Source organism: Pinus tabuliformis, chromosome 7 (assembly GCF_031772625.1).
Source record: "Pinus tabuliformis cultivar Carrire ecotype Pingquan chromosome 7, CPIR1, whole genome shotgun sequence".
In the NCBI taxonomy this organism is placed as follows: Eukaryota; Viridiplantae; Streptophyta; class Pinopsida; order Pinales; family Pinaceae; genus Pinus; species Pinus tabuliformis.
In genome coordinates this window covers 1,308,399,654-1,308,419,654 of record NC_142293.1, presented here as the reverse complement: position 1 = coordinate 1,308,419,654, position 20,001 = coordinate 1,308,399,654, and positions in this window count along the sequence as shown.

Below are 20,001 nucleotides of genomic sequence, written 5' to 3'. Positions count from 1 at the left end.
TGTACTAACCCCATACTTGAACACAATCTCTGCAACCAAACTGCTTCCTTGCTTGCATGAGTGGCTGCCATGTATTTTGCCTCTATAGTTGATAGTGGGGTTATGGGTGCCCTTCAAACCCCCTGTGACCCCCTCTGCGTGCTCTGCTCCCCCCCGCGCCCCTTCTAACCCCCCAGTTAACTACGTGGGCTAGTCGTGGAAAGAATATAACACAACCCGACAAATCTTTCTGCATTCTAATACTAAGTTTTTCCTCCACTATATGATTTCAAAGGTTGAATTAACCAAATGATCGACAAGGATAACTAACTTGTTGAGAATCCATCATGAGTTGATCATCAATTGACTATCAATCAAGTAGACCATCTTCCGACTAAATACATGATTGACTTGCAGTTGGTTGTACCAAGGGATTTATAGCTTGTAGACTACCTATTGATGGTATATCCATATCTCTTATCCATTGATTACATAAACATAAATGCTGTAGATAATCATGCCTTGTAAATGATATAGATGTACAAGTCTAACAATATGCAATATTATGCAAATGATTTAGGCACATAGATATTAAATGCAACCTATTCATAAATTAATCATAATAATTAACAAGATAATTAAATCAATTAAATATCACGCTAGACATAGGAACACTTATCTTTCTTATTATCCATCAACCAACTGTAAACCTTAGACGTTCCACCCAACCATAAACCACACTACTCTAGAGTCTAATACCTTAGCCATAGATCACACTACTATAAATCCTTCAATAATGGGTCACCCCCAAGCTGGGGCTATCACTCCACAAGGGAAAAGGCTCACCTAGAGCCACTGTGGACACAATCCATACCAAACAAGCACTAGACCAAGTACTCTTACCAATCAAACTAGCTGGGTTGCCAAGGTTGGCGCAACTTGCTATAATTGGGACATATAGGATGAGGGTCCACTATGACGTTCACCCAAATTCCCACTCTTTTAACCCAACTATCTCATAAAAGGATATGGGATGATTCCCTTTGAAAAATTTACCCAACCAAATGAGGATCAATGCCTTAGATGAGATCTATGGATGTCGTGGAGTTAAATGTTTGATGTCTTATTGGTTTACACTGTAAAAATATGCAAAAAAGTACCTCTAAACCAACAAGATAAATCAATCAATTTCAAAAGATACAACAATATAGATAGTTGATATGAGTGCTTAATTAATATACTGACCAATTCTATGATTAATTTTGTGATTAAAGTTCTAATTAGATTGGTTCTTTTGTTAATTTGATTGCTATTTTGTGACTACAACTATAAAATCTGCAAAATATGCAAGGATAATAGCAATTCCCATTGAAAATAACCACCCAATTATCACCTTAGCACTTTAGATCATGGATTTAATGGTGGAGAGGCTAGGGAATGTAAGATGAGCCACTTTTGGTCAATCCCAAGCTTTATACTAACAAGTAGATGCAATTTCCCTGTTGAGGTTATGGGGTCAAGCCCTACTAGGTGCACAACCCAAAAATTTAGCAGCAAAAGAAATAAAATTACAACAGCTAGAAAATGATATATCTAGATTCTGAAAACAATATACAATTAATTAAATTTAAGACATATAGTCTACCACCAAAGTGCTAGTTAAGATACTTGGAAAAGTGCTTAGAACATTGAAAATCATCTAGATCTGTTATGCTACAACAAATTAATGCAGATATGCAACATATAATTCAATATAGCAGTGAAGAATTTGTGAAAATAAAGCTTAACAAGCAAATATATTGATCTTTGGTTTGGATATATCTTTATTAAACAAATTCCCAAGGTTAAGACTAGCTGAATATAATAAAACTTGAAATTCAAGCTAGTAAATAAAACTAGTCTAAAACGAAAAAATAAAAGTTTTGGATTTTTTTTTTTTTATAAGTGGTTGTTGAATAATTACATACCATCACCATAATACTTTACCTCAAGTTGTTACGTTGTGAACCACAATTTCTCTTAGGTTGATTATGCAATTTGGACAGTGAGGTGGGCTTGGTATTGAAGAGAGAACATTGCCCCCATCTATGTTTAAAATTCTCCACACCTTTTGGCTCCAACTAGGAGTGGCCTCTAGTGAGGTGTCTCTGACATTCGAATCAACTATGTGATGAATTCTACTCCTCTCAGTTGACGATACCTCCTCAGATGGTTGGTCCAATATTCATCCAAGTGATCCACCTATAACAAAAAGATGTAGACTAGAGCCTAGTCCACCTCTTCCACGTGGCTATGTAGTGCTTCAATGGATTGTACCTCCAATTCTTGTGTCATCTTACTTATTGTGGAAATATTTTATATTAAGCTATGTTACAACATAAATCAAGAAAGAAAAATGTAGAAATATCCAACCCACATAAATCTTTTTCACAAAGGTTTGTAAAATGAGTTCTTTATTATAGCATAATAGGATTTCAGAAATCAACAACTTCAAATAGAGGAGAGGCTAGCTTTTCTAGGTCTTTCTTTAATGGATAGATAGTGGCTAGTTTGATTCTCTCTCTAGGAAAATAATTTTCATGTCATCCACACATTGAAGATTAAGAAAATTTTGATAAAATATCACATCACAATAATTTTTTCTCCTCTATTAAGGGACATTGGCTTGGTTCACAAGTCCCCTGAGAGTACAAATTTTCACTTGCATTTGACTTGGAAGTTGAATGAATGAAAATAAATGTCCCAAAAATGGCCAACGACCCCTTGAATGCTCAACGTTCCACTCTACTAGCTACTCGGTGGCTCGTCTCAACGTTCCATTATATTGACTACTTGGTGGCTCGACTCATGTTTGACTATATGAGCTACTTGGTGGCTCGACTCATGTTTGACTATATGAGCTACTTGGTGGCTCGATTTGGTCCATAGTACCATCAATTTGTTTGAGGAAGACTTTGATTTGGTCGAAGGAGGAACCTTTTGACTTTGCAACAACTAGAAATTTGTCCACTTGCTAATTTTTAGTTCGTAGGACCTCCAACGTTCCACTTTGACCCTCCAACAACTAGTCGATGAGCTCAAATGACTAGTACAAGTGGTTAAAATAGCTAGTACAATATGACTTGGTACCCCTTTGCTTAGTTCTCCAATTCCTTGAGGAATCTTGCATGTCTTTCACCTGGGTTTCATGAGATTTTCCTTGATTTCCCTTGTGACTAGCCTAATTAGCTAGAATACCCCCTTGCATTGCCACATCATCACTGTCTATATCACAACTAGTAGATCTCTAACACCCTTATAAACTTGGGAAAACTTAAACATGGGTCTTGTTCCTCTCTTTTTGTAAGCAAATTTTGACATATTGCATGTAGAAAATTAATGAGTTTTGCCTTTGTTTTCAACTTGTAAGCCCCACATATCATTTTACTGACTTCGACCACCTATAACTGCATCACGCCTTCAATGTTTGGAACAATTTCAACGTGGCATGTCATCCCCTCAGTAATAAGAGCATTTTGAAACCAAGTTGACTTTTTGACTTCTAGGACCACTTGCATTGGGAAACGTGAATTACCTTGGGAAATGTGACTCATAACCATGCAATAAGACATAGTTGCATCATGAGGTGGGCTATATTTTCTCATACACTAGTTATCACCCATAACATAAGCAAGGCTCCTCTAAAACCATGAGTCCCTCCAAGATCCATCCAAAATCCCCTGATCCTATACATGACAAAGAGACCAAGGACTTAACTCAAAAGGATAGGACATGAACGACTATCACAAGGTATAGGACACCTAATAGAATGATTCACATGGTTGTTACAAGGCTTTAGACTTGTGAATTTGGGATTACAATGGTAATAAATGCATTTTGATTTTTTTTTTTTGTGTATCCTTGTTGACACGAGGAGTAATCTTATCAATTCCAACAGCCTCCCTAACTACAGTCCCTCATCCCCTAGCCTGCACAACCCAAGGTAAGGCACCCCTGTCTCCATCATCGTCATCCTTCATGCTATGCCACTACCCTTTCAGGGCTTATAATATAGGACAATCATGAAGTCTCCAAGAATTATAGCTTTGGGAGTTCTAGTTGCCCTCAGGAATCTTCCAAGCACCCCTCAAGCCTCACACTAGGCAATCTCTTAACTAAATTCCCATATAAGCACCGTCCTTTCCCAATATGAGTAAGAAACAATTTCCATAGAATTCTTTTGATGAATTCGCAATAGTATACACAAGTCAAAAGGTTCAATGACTGTCCATGTTCACAACTCCAATAGTCTCAACAATACCAGGGACATACCATGGAGAATGGTTGTCCCAATTATGGTTGATTGATGGCTACAATGATGGCATGAAATCCTCGACAATCGTGGAAAACACGATTTAGGTATTTATGAAGTTTTTTTTCCAAATGTCACCCAAGGAAGAAACCAACACCACATGTGCACTCACGTAGACCATTTGTCCATTCACTTTTGGACTTAGGATAAAACATCTATGTACAACTTAGGGTTATGCATGCCCTTTTTTTGATTTAGGTTATTTCCATAAAGTCACTTTTTGAATATATGATTATTTTCATGGCTTAGAAACAATCTCATAGTTCCAACCTTCTCACCTTTCCTCTTGTGGAGTCTTAGGCCCTCATACTCTTTTTGTTTGGTGGTTTGCAATGGCAGTGTATATTTATAACATGGGTGTGATTACAAATTTACATAGCTAGGATCACTAGCCTTTTAGCACATATGCTCTCTAGCCTTAATCAAACAAACATTCTAGCCTCAAAACATATAAACATGGGCACATAGGCCCCAAAACAAATATATGCACATATACATGGGCATGCAGAGCCCAAAACAAATATATACACATATATAAATGGACACATAGGCCTAAAACAACCTAGCTCACCAGGCTAATAAAAATGTGTACTAATATATGCAAAGTGTAATCTTGGGAGTGTTACATTCCTCTCCCCATTATTTATGCATTGTCCTTAGTGCACCACACACACACACACACACACAAATATATATATATATATATACACAATGATAATTGCTTTAAAATTTGATGATACTCCTCCCTCATGGCATTCTCATGTTCTCATGTATTTTCCTCATGACCAAAATGCATCCGTTGCACCTTTACCAATGTGATGGCTTGATTTCATAACTCTTGGACCTTCTTGTCCAACATGCATACTAGTTGAACCTGAAATTCATCTTGTGGCTCTACCTGAATCACATGCCAATCGATTACATAGTTAGCACCTACCGCATATTTTGTAAGTAATGCTATCTAAAACACATTATGGATATGCATAGATGTAGGCAATGCAAGCCTATATGAAACTAGGCCAATCCTTCTTAGGATCTCAAACTACCCACAATATCTAGCTACCAACTTTGAGCAACTTCCCAATCTCAGTGAACTCTTCTTGGCTTTGACATTTAGGAAGACATGGTCTCCCACTTTAAATTCTTTGTTTATTCTACTTTTTTCTACATATCTCTTTGTTGTCCTAGATAGCCTTCAACTTTTGCTTAATATTCATTACTTGCTCTTCCATTTCCTTAAGCAATTCTAGCCCAATAATGGCCCTATCCACTGGGTTACCCCAACTCGTAGGTTAAGCACACTTCCTTTCGTATAATGCCTCAAATGAGCTCATATTCAAAGATGTTTGATACCAAGCGTTGTATGCAAATTCAATCAAATGTAAATACTCTTCCCACTTGATGGTTTGTCCATAACATAAATTCTAAGCATATCCTTAATCCCCTGATTGAACCTGTTATTCTGTCCATCTACTTTCGGGTGATATGTTGAACTAAAGTTTATATTGGTCCCAAATCCTTTAAGCAAGCCATACCAAAAATTGGAAGTGAGCTTGGGATCTTTGTTTGAAATGATTGTCTTAGGTACACAATGTAGCCAAGCAATCTCTCTCATGTATATCTCTATAATGTTGGATGCCTTATGTTGTAACCTTTTCTATCTCCTGTCACACAAGTGCTTCAGAAGATATAGAAGCCTCCTAGAGACAACCTCTGGGTTGATAGGAGACCAATGCCTAGGGCATCCGAGAGGAGTCCTTTTGAAGATTAAATAAAGGATTTCTGCTGCACTCCATATGTCACGTAATTGGTTCAATAGCCCCTTGCCAAGATAAACTCAAGCAAACAAATAGATTGAAATACACACTGGTAGATATGGCTAATCTCAAAGAGAAATGCGTTGGTTCTGGTGGCTGACACACAACAATACACAATTTAACATTGTTATTGTAGTATAGATGAATAGGAGGAAGGAAAGGAGGGAAATCGATGCAGAGGGCTGGACATAACACATAATCCTAAGCAACAATCTCCAGCAGAAATATGGAAGAGTGAGGAGGTGAAAATGCAGAAAAAGTGGAGCATGAATTAAGGTCTCAAGCTCTATGCCTCATGAATACATTTGTCACCAATTATCATAAGTAAATATGTGCTTACATACAGGTACTATAGGTTATCAAATAACACAAGTAAATATGTGATTACACAGGTACTGCAGGCTATCAAATAACACAAGTAAATCTGTGTTTACATAGGTACTTCTCACTACTTAATAGCATACATACAACCATGAGAGAGTGAAACTGACAACTTCATTACACAATTTCAGAAGAGGAAAGTCATACATGAAATGATATACAAAGGGGAAAACATACAGCGCATTGCTCTGATTGGAATCAACAAAACTGCTTCATTAATCTTTGAAGATGGAGTCCAAATCACCAGTCCATTACATTCGAAAAGTGTATGTGCCTGAGCACCTTATGAAAAATCAAATTGAACAAAAATGGAACCACTCTCTCTACAAACAAATCTCAAAACTTGCAAAAGGAGAATTCGGGCCTCTAGAATGCAGAAATTGGGAACCTTGTTTAAGTGTTTCTTCCCTCTATTTGTAAGTAGAGGGGGAGCTTTGAACAACAATCACAAAATATCTCAGCCGAGCTCTAGATGTTTAATCGACCAGCTGTCTCAGCGTGTGAAGGTTCCGCTACCCAAAATGATTACAATCGGATTTGATTTCGTTCTTGAAAATGAAAAAATTACAAAATAATAGACATAAAGAAAATTGAATGATGGTTGTGGAAAATATATCCCTGCCATTCCTATGATGGCCTCCGATTAGGCCACATATTTTCCATGATGTTCCTCTTTAGTTGTTCGTCCGGTTCACTTGTCGCTTTCGCCGTAACTGCTTGAATTTTCCACTCTCTAGAGCTAGGATCGATCAACTATCAGTTGCTTGCCACAATGAAAAAATAGAGATTGTATTGGCATTATTTCATTGCATGACTGCGTGGAGCTCCACGCTGAGAAATTAATTCACATGTGACCTTCACACTACTTCCTGAGTCCCATACCTCCATTTACTCACTGAAGACGTGGGTCAGAGCACAAAGATGGCCTATATCACCTCAAGGCAAACCCAATACTCTTTCTTGTGGATCATGGTCCTTTCTGCCTTGACCCAACGATATTTGACGGTCACCATTACTCTTGAGACCAACTACTCTATCCCCGCATTCAATCTTGCAGCTATCGACCCATACGCCTTTAACTCTCTATACTGTGCTTACTAGAGAAATTCCATATCACAATTTTCATAGTGGTGCAGTGTTCTAATCTTCTGATTGTCGACCTCCGATATGACGAGTTGTGTCCGCTTAGCCCTTCCGACATTTCCCACCATAAGACTAAGGGCTGTGACTTGCCACTTAACCTTGCGTTTCTAGAGCGTTTTTTTTCTTGCCAGGGGGCTATTTTTCCTTTGTTAAGTGCTTGGCGCCCTTGGTTCTTTGAGTCTTTGCGACTGTGGTGCCAACCCAATATCGGAGCCGCCTTATCGAAACTTTTTCAAGTATCAAGTGTTGCAAAAGTGTCGACATCCTTAACCTCCAATAAATCGACCTCTGATATGACGTCATCGTTCCGCATGGAACCTCATGAGTGGTGAAACTTGTCACCCAGATTTGTCCCCCTAGGCCCCCTCAAAACACTAAAACTTCTTGCCATATGTCCTTCCATACCGCCACGTCATGTTGACGTTGGATGCTGCTGTAGTTTATCAGAACCGATCATATGCCACCGCGTGTCCTGCTAGAGAAGAGAGGAAAGGGCCCACCCACCTTTGGTTTTGCGATTAAATCCTTTATTAATCCTTTATCAACGTTTGGGATGGTTTTTAACACTATCGGCGCTTCACCCATATCGCAAGTTTTTAAAAGGTTCTCATGTTCAGAATTTCCGATTCTCCGATTGCTGATATGCCTGCCTGCGATGTTGCGATGCGCTGATATCTATGGAACTCCGATATTCGATCGCCGATATCTCTAGACCTCCGATATGCGATGCGCCGATATGCCTAATGCTTCAATGTTGACGTTGCCAATATTCTGGACCTCTGATATGTGATCGTCGATATTCTTTCCTTCTTGAGGATTTAATGCTTGAAACTTCAGCAGACCATATCTTTTGATCCAAGAGTCCATTTTTGGACTTCCACATGTCGTTGGAATACTTGTTCATATCACTTTCTACTAGAGAGGGTCCAATGTAGACATTGAGTCCTTCTGTTGCTTGGAAGACGACTGCAAGTTTCTCTGCTATTTTGCATTCTTTTGACATCAAGTGATAACATTGGTTCTAATTAAGGACAATGCCTTGCTAGTAAGGTGCTAAGAACCTGCAGACTAGTAACCTTCACCATTGGGCATGGAGTCAAAAATATAATAAACCTGTAAAACTAGAAAACCTCCTTGGAACTTTATTTGCTGGGAGTTCTTTCCTTATAAAATTGAAATGTAGAATACAAACTCTAAAAACTAGAAATTAAAGACTCACAAAGTGAGCTTATTTATAAACAATTCCTGCTTATGCATAAGGCTCAATTCACCCAAGTGAGGTCAACCTTCCAATGATACCAGCACAACATCCGAGTACTATACCTTATGCCATTGTTCTCTTGAAAGTCAACAACTAAAATAGGCATGCACCACTGCGCCCAAACTGATATTTGATTCTGAACTCTTGTAATCTCCTCCATGAACCTTCTAATTGGGCTTGGAATTGATATATATAATATTGCGGGCCAAAGAAAGATGTTTACAATAATATTCAAATAGTGGAGTTTCCAAGGTGAGAGATATTCAACACACATTTCTCTTGCTTACTCGATAAAGTGAATGTAAAAAATGTTGTACCTAGGGAAAAATATTCTGATTCGTTCCCCGACAACGGCGCCAGAAAGATGTTGTAGCTTTTTCTATCTCTTGTCACACAAGTGCTTCAGAAGATATATAAGCCTCCTAGAGACAACCTCTGGGTTGATAGGAGACCAGTGCCTAGGGCATCAGAGAGGAGTGTTTTTGAAGATTATCTAGAGGCTTTTTGCTACACTCCATATGTCATGTAATTGGTTCAATATCACTTCTCCAATGTAAACTCAAGCAAACACATGGATCAAAATACAAACTGGTAGATATGGATCATCTCAATGATAAATGCATTGGTTCTGGTGGCCGACACACATTAATACACAATTTAACATTGTTATTGTAGTATAGATGAACAAAAGGAAGGAAACGAGGGAAATTGATGCAGAGGGCTAGACATAACACAGAATCCTAAGCAACAATCTCAAGCAGAAATATGGAAGAGTAAGGAGGTGAAAAATTAGAAAAAAGTGGAGTGCAAATTAAGGTTTCAATCTCTATGCCCCATGAATACATTTGTCACCAATTAACATAAGTAAATATGTGCTTACATATAGGTACTGCAGGCTATCCAATAACACAAGTAAATCCGTGATCACACAGGTACTGTAGGCTATCAAATAACACAAGTAAATATGTGTTTACATAGGTACTTCTCACTACTTAGCATCATACATACAACTATGAGAGAGTGAAACCGACAGCTTCATTACACAATTTCAGAAGAGGAAAGACATACATGAAATGATATACAAAGGGGAAAACATATTGCACATTGCTATGATTGGAATCAACAAAACTGCTTCATTAATCTTTGAAGATGGAGTCCAAATCACCAATCCATTACATTTAACAATTGTGTGTGCCTGAGCACCTTATGAACAAGCAAATTGAACCAAAGTGGAACCACCCTCTCTGCAAACGAAGGTCACAACATGAAAAAGTAGAATTCGGGCCTCTAGAATGCAAAAATTGGGAACCTCATTTAAGTGTTTCTTCCCTCTATTTATAAGGAGAGGGGGAGCTTTGAAAAATAGTTACAAAATATATCAGCTGAACTCCAACTATCTAACCAACTAGTTGTCTTGGCGTGCGAAGGTTCTGTTGCCCAAAATGATTACAATCAGATTTGAATCTGTTCTTGAAAATGCAATAACTACAAAATAATAGACATAAAGAAAAGTGAATGATGGTTGAGGAAAATATTTGCCTGCCATTCCTGTGATGGCCTCCGATCAGGCCACGCCTTTTCCATGATGTTCCTCTTTAGTTGTTCAACCAATTCACCTGTCACTTTTGCCTTAACTACTTGAATGCCCCACACTCTGGGGTTAGGAGTGATCAACTGTCGGTTTCTTGCTACAGTGCAAAAACAAAGATTGACCTGGAAGTCTTTCATTGCCTGACTGCGTGGAGCTCCATGCTAAGAAATTAATTTTTGGTGACCTACACAATGCTTCCTGAGTCCCATACCTCTATTTACTCACTGAAGACGTGCGTCGGAGCACAAATATGGCTTGTATCACCTCAAGGCAGACTCAACACTCTTTCCTGCGGATCGTGGTCCTTAGTGCTTTGACCCAACGATCTTTGATGGTTGGTATTACTCCTGAGACCAACTCCTTTGTTCCTACATTCAATCTTGTAGCTATCGACCCATACAGCTTTAACTCTCTATACCGTGCTTATCGGAGAAATTCCATATCACAATTTTCACAGTGGTGTAGTATTCTAATCTTCCAATTGCTGACCTCCGATATGACGAGCTCCTTCTGATTATCCCTTCCCACATTTCTCACTATAGGATCGAGAGCTGTGACTTTCCGCTTAGCCTTGAGTTGCTAGAGAATTTTTGTTCCTGCCGAGGGGCTATTTTTCCTTTGATAAGTGCTTAGCGCCCTCGGTTCTTTGAGTCTTTGCAACAGTGGTACCAACCCAATATCGGAGCCCCCTTATTGGAACTATTTTAAGTATCAAGTGTTACAAAGTGCTGACATCCTCAACCTACGATACAATGACCTTCGATATGAAATCATTGCTCCACATGGAACCTCATGAGTGCTGATACATGTCACCCAAATTTGTCCCCTTAGGCCCCCTCAAAATGCCAAAACTGCCTACCACGAGTGCTTTCTTACCGCCATGTCATGTTGACATCAGATGCAATTGTTGCTTATCAGGAACAATCATATGCCACCACGTTTTCTGCTAGAGGAGAGAGAAAAGGGCCCGCCCACCTTTGGTTTTGTGATGAAATCCTTTGTTAATCCTTTATTGGCATTCTCGACGATTTTTAACACTATCGGGGCTTCACCCATATCGCAAGTTTTTAAAAGGTTCTCATGTTCAAAAATTCTGATTCTCCGATGGTCGATATGCCTGACTGCGATGTTGCAATGCATCGATGTCTTTGGAACTCCGATATGCAATCACCAATATTTCTAGACCTCCGATATGCGATGCATCGATATGCTTGATGCTCCGATGTTGCGATCGCTGATATTCTGGACCTTCGATATTCGATCGCCCATATTCTTTCCTTCCTGAGGCTTTAATCCTTGAAACTTCATCAGACCATATCTTTTGATCTAGGAGTCCATCTTTGGACTTCCACATGTCGTTGGAAAGTTTGTTCATAGCACTTTATATTAGAGAGGGTTTGATGTAGCCATTGAGTTCTTGTGCAACTTGGAAGATGACTGCAAGATTCTCTGCTATTTGCATTCTTTTGACATCATTTGGAACCATTTGAACAATTTTGCAGTAAGTCATAACATTGGCTCCAATTGGGGACAGTGCCTTGCTAGCAAGGTGTTGAGAACCTGCAGACTAGTAGCCTTAACAATATAAACTTTGAAATGAGAACTGATATGATTACCCGTTTCGTAGAGGTAGCAAAAAAGTGACCCAATTTTGAAAAGTGGTGATGTAGTATACACATTTTTTTTTAGTATATTTTTTGACATTTTAATTTTTTTTATGTACATTAGTTTTTAGAATGTTAGTGATTTGCAAGCTGATTTTAAAAAGTGCTGATTCTGCATCATGCCTTTTTTTTAAAAGACGTATTTTTTGACGTCAAATTTTCTAATTTATTAGATGTGAATAATTATTTTCTAAATTTAACAATTTTTGAAGTGGTTTTTTCTTCATATTTTCTTGTTTTTTTTTGGTGGTGAGGTTTTTATTTTTTGCATAGTTAAAGAAGAAGGTCGATATTTTAAAGTTTCGATATTCTACATATTTATATATCTTTAACTAATTTTTCAATGCACATCAAATAATTGTCTCTAAAAAACAATAATTTTTAACAATTGACATAAAAATAACCATTTTTAACATAAACATAACTAAAATATTACACATTTTGATAATTTTTTTGCTAGAAATGACATGCCAAAATCACAATTTTTATAGGAAAAATTTAACAAAAAATGGTTAAATAATAGTTTATTTTTTTTATTTTTTTTATTTTATTTTTATGAATTTCATGTCAAAAAATAATAATAATCATTGTTTTTTTCAAAAAATAATGATTCACATAAAAATTAAAACAAAAATGACATAATACAAATATTGAACACATAACAACATTAATTGAATATTTATTCTTCTCATAAAATGTCAAAGTCAAAAACATTACAAGTATAACTAATTAATAGTTACAAAAAATGAGCTTGATTTCTAAGTATAAATTAAATTTAATCAACAATATCACGTAATCCAAACTCTTCATCCTCTAGAGTTTCATCATTGTCTTTTTCCACAATATTTTTTGCTTCATTTTGCTTGTTTTTCTCTTCTAATGGATCTATGATGTCTGCGAATCTCCTAATGTATGCATTTCCAATCATTCCATGTAATGGCGGTTGAGGTTCCTTTGCCTTTTTTGCCACACATGTATCAATAAAATCCCCTTTCTTCAACCTAATTTTTTGCATTGCATCTGAAAGAAATTGAAGAGCATTAAATCTTTGCTGAATAAATTTGCACTGTACTAGATATTTTTCAATGGTAATGCAATTTATTCCTTTTTGTAGGAAACATGCTAGTGTTGTATCTAATTATCAAGCACAAAAGAAATAATGACGTAAGTTAGTATAATGACATATAATTTAAGAAACAAGATATTGAAATTCAATTCTATATAATAAAATTTACTTGAGTCAGAAAATAAATCCAGAACCCAATGTCTTTCATTTGAACATATGTCTATAAGATAGTTAATCAATCACTGTGGTTTTTGATAAATGTTAACTATCTGTCATTTTGATTCTTTGTCTTCATATGTTAGTTTTTTCACAACAACATCATAAACCAGTACTTGGCCATGACACTTTCTATCTACCTGATTAAAAAATATAGACATATAACTATCATATTTTGCTCAACTATCAATATGGATGAACTCAAAATCATTTATAAATGGTTGATCTTCACGGTTAAGAAAATTTGACTTTTGCCTATAACATGAAATAGTAAAAGTTTAATTAATTTGTACATAAATGAATTTTTTAACATTAATCAAACATACATTTTCAACGTTTTACCATGTAAACTGCATCCTTGAGTTTGTTTCCCCCTTGAAGCTTGACAATAACATTGCCAATTGTGTCTCTGAATGAAATGTCACAAATCTCCATAACGGTAATGACGTGACTTCTACAAATCCTGCAACCACTTTACTAAGAGCTTGATAAGTATAAGGGTCACTATCATAGTCAATGTTTGGGATATTGAAACCATGGAGAATATATGCAATAATTAGGGAATAATCCATTTTAGGTATGAGTTTAGCAATGTCTTCACAATCACATTGTATTACTTGATATTGAATAGTGTCAAGCTCATTCCAAATGAAATGAGTAAGAGTTGGATCAAGTTCAACATTCTTATGATGTTGTTTCTTTAGTCTTTCGATCTTAATTTTTTCAATAAAGGTTCTAAAACTATCTGGTGCTCCATTGCATCCTTCCTCATCTTTAATAAAGTAAACAAATATATGTATAAGTTATAAAATAAAAATAGTATACAGATGAATAAAAAACGGTATAAATAAACATACCTTTTTAAATGCAAGATAAAAATCTTTTAGTGTTGATGTAGAACTTGAATTTGGATAGTTGCGTACAACATCATCCCAACTATATTCATTCAACAATTTAACCATTTGTTCTTGTATTTTCATGTAAACTTTGTGACTGAATAGATAAAGTAAAAAAAGTTAATATAATGATATGTATAACAAATACTACCAAGAACAATATGTTATATTTAAAAGAAAATTATAATCTAGAAATAAGTAAAAATAATTCAACAAACTTACTTTTGAAATTCCTCAGACATTTCCTCCAATGATAATTCCCCTAACCTCACATGACATAATATTGCTTTGAAAATTTTTTCATCCTTCACTCCTTGCATTGCTCTCCAAGGTGTGATAGTCATATCTTCTGGAAGCTGCTTCATTTTAGGACCTGATTTATTGTTGCTACATATCAATGGTTTAGACCTTTTGACCTTCTGGTTTTTAATGCCAATGTTCTCCCACATGCTAAAAATCTCATTAATCAATTCCCATATCTCTCCAGTTCTAAATGCCAACTGGAAAATGTTATCAATACCTTTGAATATATGAGTATTTACTATGCCACCTTTTGATATGATTTTCTTCTCAATTTGATAACCTATTTCCATACAACATTCTTTTAGGAAATCTACAGTAACATTTATCTTATCCCCACCACATTTTTCTTCGAAAGTCATAGACATCCTATATTCATTATCTGAATTATGATCCCATGCCAATAACTTTGCTTCTGTATCTGATAAACCAACATAAATGATACATTTGATTGTTTCAAAATGTGGGTTATTGGGATATTCCTCCATCAATTTCGTTTGAGCTTCTATAGAATGGTTCCCTTCAAGCACATAATAATTGTATTCAAAACATTTTGACTTATCAAATTATTCTTTGTTGGGAACTTGAACTGGATCAACAAGAAGCACATAATTAACCACATGAACATATAGATTGTATCTCATCGATGTCTTCAAGTTGTGAACATGCAGGTGGTGTGGCTTTCTGATTTGATATTTACATTGTCCTTCACTTGGCTTATAGATTTGTCTCACATTAAGTTGAAATGTACGACCACCCTCAATTAAGTTTCTCTTTTTCAAGTTCTGTCGAATGGAATTTTTTTTTGTTTTAATAATGCCATCCTCTAAATCAGCTCATGTTGTGATGATTTCCCTGCTTTCTTTTGAAGTTTCAGTAGGATCTTCACTGTTGGTAATGACTACTTGGGAATGTTCAACTTTACTTTTCTTCCCCCTAACATTCTCATCATTAACTAGAACAAAGAAATTCTTGAGCATTGTCACTTTTGGTCTTTTATGGCTCTTCTCCTTTCTAACATCAGTTCCCATGTCATCCTCAGTAATGAAAACATATTCTTTAATGTTAGTTTCAACTTCCTCATCTTCAAAAGTAACCTATCTACCTTTGCTAGATTTATCCACTAGAGATTTTTTTTTTTTTGATCCCTTGGATGTAGTTTTGTAGTATCATGAATTACTACTTTTTATTTGTTTTCCATATCTTCTTCTGACTCTGAGTAGAAACTGCTGACAAAATTCATAATATCTTTCTCTATGAAATAAATACTTCCCAACATAATTGAAAGAATTTTAACAAAACTCTGTCAAACAAAATATCATATGTCTATAAAAACTAAGTTATAAAAATATAATGAGACAGTTACAATAACGCAAAACATAAATATAAATAACAATACTTACGATATCTTGTGCAATCTCATTTCGATTTGTTTAGACAGCTTTGTAGATACCTATCTCATGTCATACAATGAATATGATAACTGATATTTAATTCTGTCATGTGACTTGGGCGGTTTTGTAAGTATATAAACAACTTCAATGTCGGTATCAAACACATGTCTATGACCTTTTCGGGCACCTCATAATTCCACTATCGTTAGGGATATCAACATATAGATATATCTGCACATCTTCAGCTTCTCTTTCTTTCACATACAATACATTTTCTGGAAGTTTTACTTCTTTTGATTTCTTCCAGTATGAAATCGTCTTCTTATCATTTGAGGCACTTGATAGATTTGTAGCTATCAGCTCAGGTTTGGTTTGTTCAACAGTGCTTTTTGAGGATCCACCTTTAATTTTAGCAGTATTTGGTCCATAAAGATTCACATAAATCTTCTTTGATGCTATTTTCCTGCAAAAATACACACACACACACACACATATATAAATCAATAAATTACAAAAAAATAATAGCTTAAATTAACAAACAAAATGATAAATGATAAATAATTTTGTAAAACATAACCATTTAAAAAAAAAGAAATAAAAAAATGCAGCCCCCTCCAGCCCCACCTCGGCGGCCCCAACCGTGTAGCCCCGTCCTGCCCTAGTGGCGGGACGATTCCAAGCTCCGCCCCCTTCCCCATGGGCCCGTTGGGCCGTCGGCGAGCACGATCAGGCCCACTACGCCCACTGCGGACGTAGTGGGTAAATATGTCTAATCTAAAATTTTAATTTCTAAAAAAAATTAAATTTCATTATACCTATTGAATTTTAAAACTTGCACACAACAAAAGGGAAATTAAACTTTCAAATGCGATAATATTCCGTTGAATATGTTGTTGATAGCAATGTCGTTGCTCCACAAATTCGCTTCAAGTCTTTTAACGAACCTCGAAAAACTTTGATGTGATGTGAGGAATAGTGATAATGAAATTTATGTTATAGCGGAAATTACAAAATTGTTTTACCGCACGGTTAATGTGGGACTAATTTGTTTTTATAAAAACTTTAACATGTAAATTTTGTTATGGCGATATAGGGAACTATGATAAAACAAACATTACATAATTGTTTTACCACACGGTGAATGTGAGATTAATTTGTTTTTATAAAGACTTTAACATATAATTCTTGTTATAACGATATACTAAATTATTATAAAATGAACATTACGAAATTATTTTACCACACGGTGAAAGTGGGATTAATTTGTTTTAGAAGATATAATAAAAATTAAAAAAAATTTCAATTGTCTAGTAAATATTATATAGTTTAAGTAAAAAATTAATTAGGTAAAAGATCTAGTTTACAATTTTAATTTAAAGATTTAGTTTAGAAGATTTATTTCATAAGAAAAATTTAGTTAAAATTTTTCAATAAATTGTAGAAGAAAATTATGGAGGAAAATACATGGAATGAAATTTTTGGAGGGAAGAATTTCGGCGAAATTTTTTGGAGGGAAAGTTTGGAGGGAAATTTTCATTCTTTAAGCTATATATTAACATTAGGAGAGAGTGCATTTGTATCATTCAACCTCTTCTGTTTGAAAGGCATGGATTCTTATGATAGTGAAGTTTCGCTTTGTGAAGCATCAACATCTTCGTCGCGTAACAACTCTATTCATATTGATGAATATAACGGAAATTCTTCCACTATGAATAGAGAGTCAAATCTTCCACTTAGTCATAATCCTAAGGACTATGAGAGAAACACTGATGAAAGAAAAGATGAATAATTTCAAATAAATAAAGAGTCATGGTTTCCACTTAGTCCTAATCCTATGGACTATGAGAGCAGCAGTGATGAAAAGCATGATGAAGATTTTCAAATAAATAAAGGGTCACGGTTTCAATAAGTCCTAATCTTATGGACGATGGGAGCAGCAGTGATGAAGAGCATGATGAAAAATTTCAAATGAATAGAGTGTCACGGTGTCCACTTAGTCCTAATCCTACAGACTATGAGAGAAACAGTGATGAAGAGCATGATGAGGAATTTCAAATGAATAGAGTGTCACAATGTCCATTTAGTCCTAATCCTATGGACTATGAGAGCAATAGTGACGAAGAACATGATGAATAATTTCAAATGAATAGAGTGTCACGGTGTCCACTTAGTCCTAATCCTATGGACTATGAGAGCAGCAGTGATGAAGAACATGATGAATCATTTCAAATGAATAGAGTGTCACGGTGTCCACTTAGTCCTAATCCTATGGACTATGAGAGAAACAATGATGAAGAGCATGATGAATATTTTCAAATAAATAAAGAGTCGTGGTTTCCACTTAGTCCTAATCCCATGGACTATGAGAGCAGTAGTGATGAAGGCCAGGATGAAGAATTTCCAATAAATCGAGAGTCAAATTTTCCACCTAGTCCTAATCCTAAGGACTATGAGATCAGTAGTGATGAAAGACATGTTGAAACACTTAGTCCTAATCCTAAGGACTATGAGAGCAGTAGTGATGAAGGACATGATGAAGCACTTAGTCCTAATCCTAAGGACTATGAGAGAAACAATGACGAAGGGCAGGATGAAGAATTTTCAGTAAGTAAAGAGTCACATTTTCGACGTAGTCCTAATCCTATGGACTATGAGAGCAACACTGACAATGCACATGATGAAGAATATCCAATAAACATCGAGTCAAATTTTCCATTTAGTCCTAATTCTAAGGACTATGAGAACAACACTGAAGAAGGGCAAGATGAAGAATATCCTCCAAGTCAGTATTTCAAAAGCACAGATGATCATAGTGAGGATAACATTACTCACAATGATGATGAAAATGCTTATACAAACGATGATCGAATAATGGAGATGTTGCTTGGAAATATTGTATCAAGGAGTAGGAGCAGAACTTTTCGTATCAATCCAAGATGTTCTAGTTATACAAGGGGTAGAGCAAAATATCTGACGAGAATAAGTTCTATCAATGCTCTCATTTCAAGTGAATGTTGTAAAAAAGATTGCTTGAAACATATGGATTTCAAGTTTGCATTAGAGAAAAGGAAGAGATATTTGTTAATGAATAAAAGCATGCAAAATTAATATTTAGTGGGGTGAATGTAATCTACATTTTCAAGTTATGATTATCATATTGGGTCTTTATTTATCTGTAGAAAGGATTTCCAAATGTTTCATTCAATGGGTAATTTTCGTCTGTCAATAATCCAAGAAAAATTGGAAAATGATCCCACATTTTATTCAAAAGTATGTCATAAATGACAATTTGGGCCATTATCAAATACTGCAATGTCATGGATGAAAGATTTCTTTTCAAAGCATGGAGAGTGTATGCCAAATAGAGAGACAATACATATTCAAGATAATTTCTCAAGACGAGAAATCTACAACTTATACAAAGAATATGCAGAAGGTGTTGAGGGACATGGTCAATTTATTACATATCAATACTTTTTGAAGATATGGAAGAAAGAATTGGACAATGTCTGTATTCCTAAGAAGACAAGGATGGGGATTTGTAGTACATGTGCTTCTCTTAAATAAAAAAGGGATAAATGTGAAGGGTTAGAAAGAGGTAAGCATTCATAAATTTAACTTTTAAAATTGTATAGTGATCAACTATGAAAACGTATTTCTTAATGACTTTCTTTTATGTTGTGTAGATTCCATTGTCAAATCACTTCAAGAGCATCGCAGACAACAAACAAGTGAAAGGAAAAAGTTGTACTAGCATAGAAAAAAGTGTTATGATAATCCAAATAAATATTTGGGTTTGATAATTGATGGTATGAACCAGAAGAAAACACTTCTACTACATTTTGTTCACACACCCAAAAATTTACAGGAGGAAAATTTTATTCAGTATCACTTGGTCAGTTGTATGGTATTCAATGGAAAAATATTGCCAAGGGTATACTT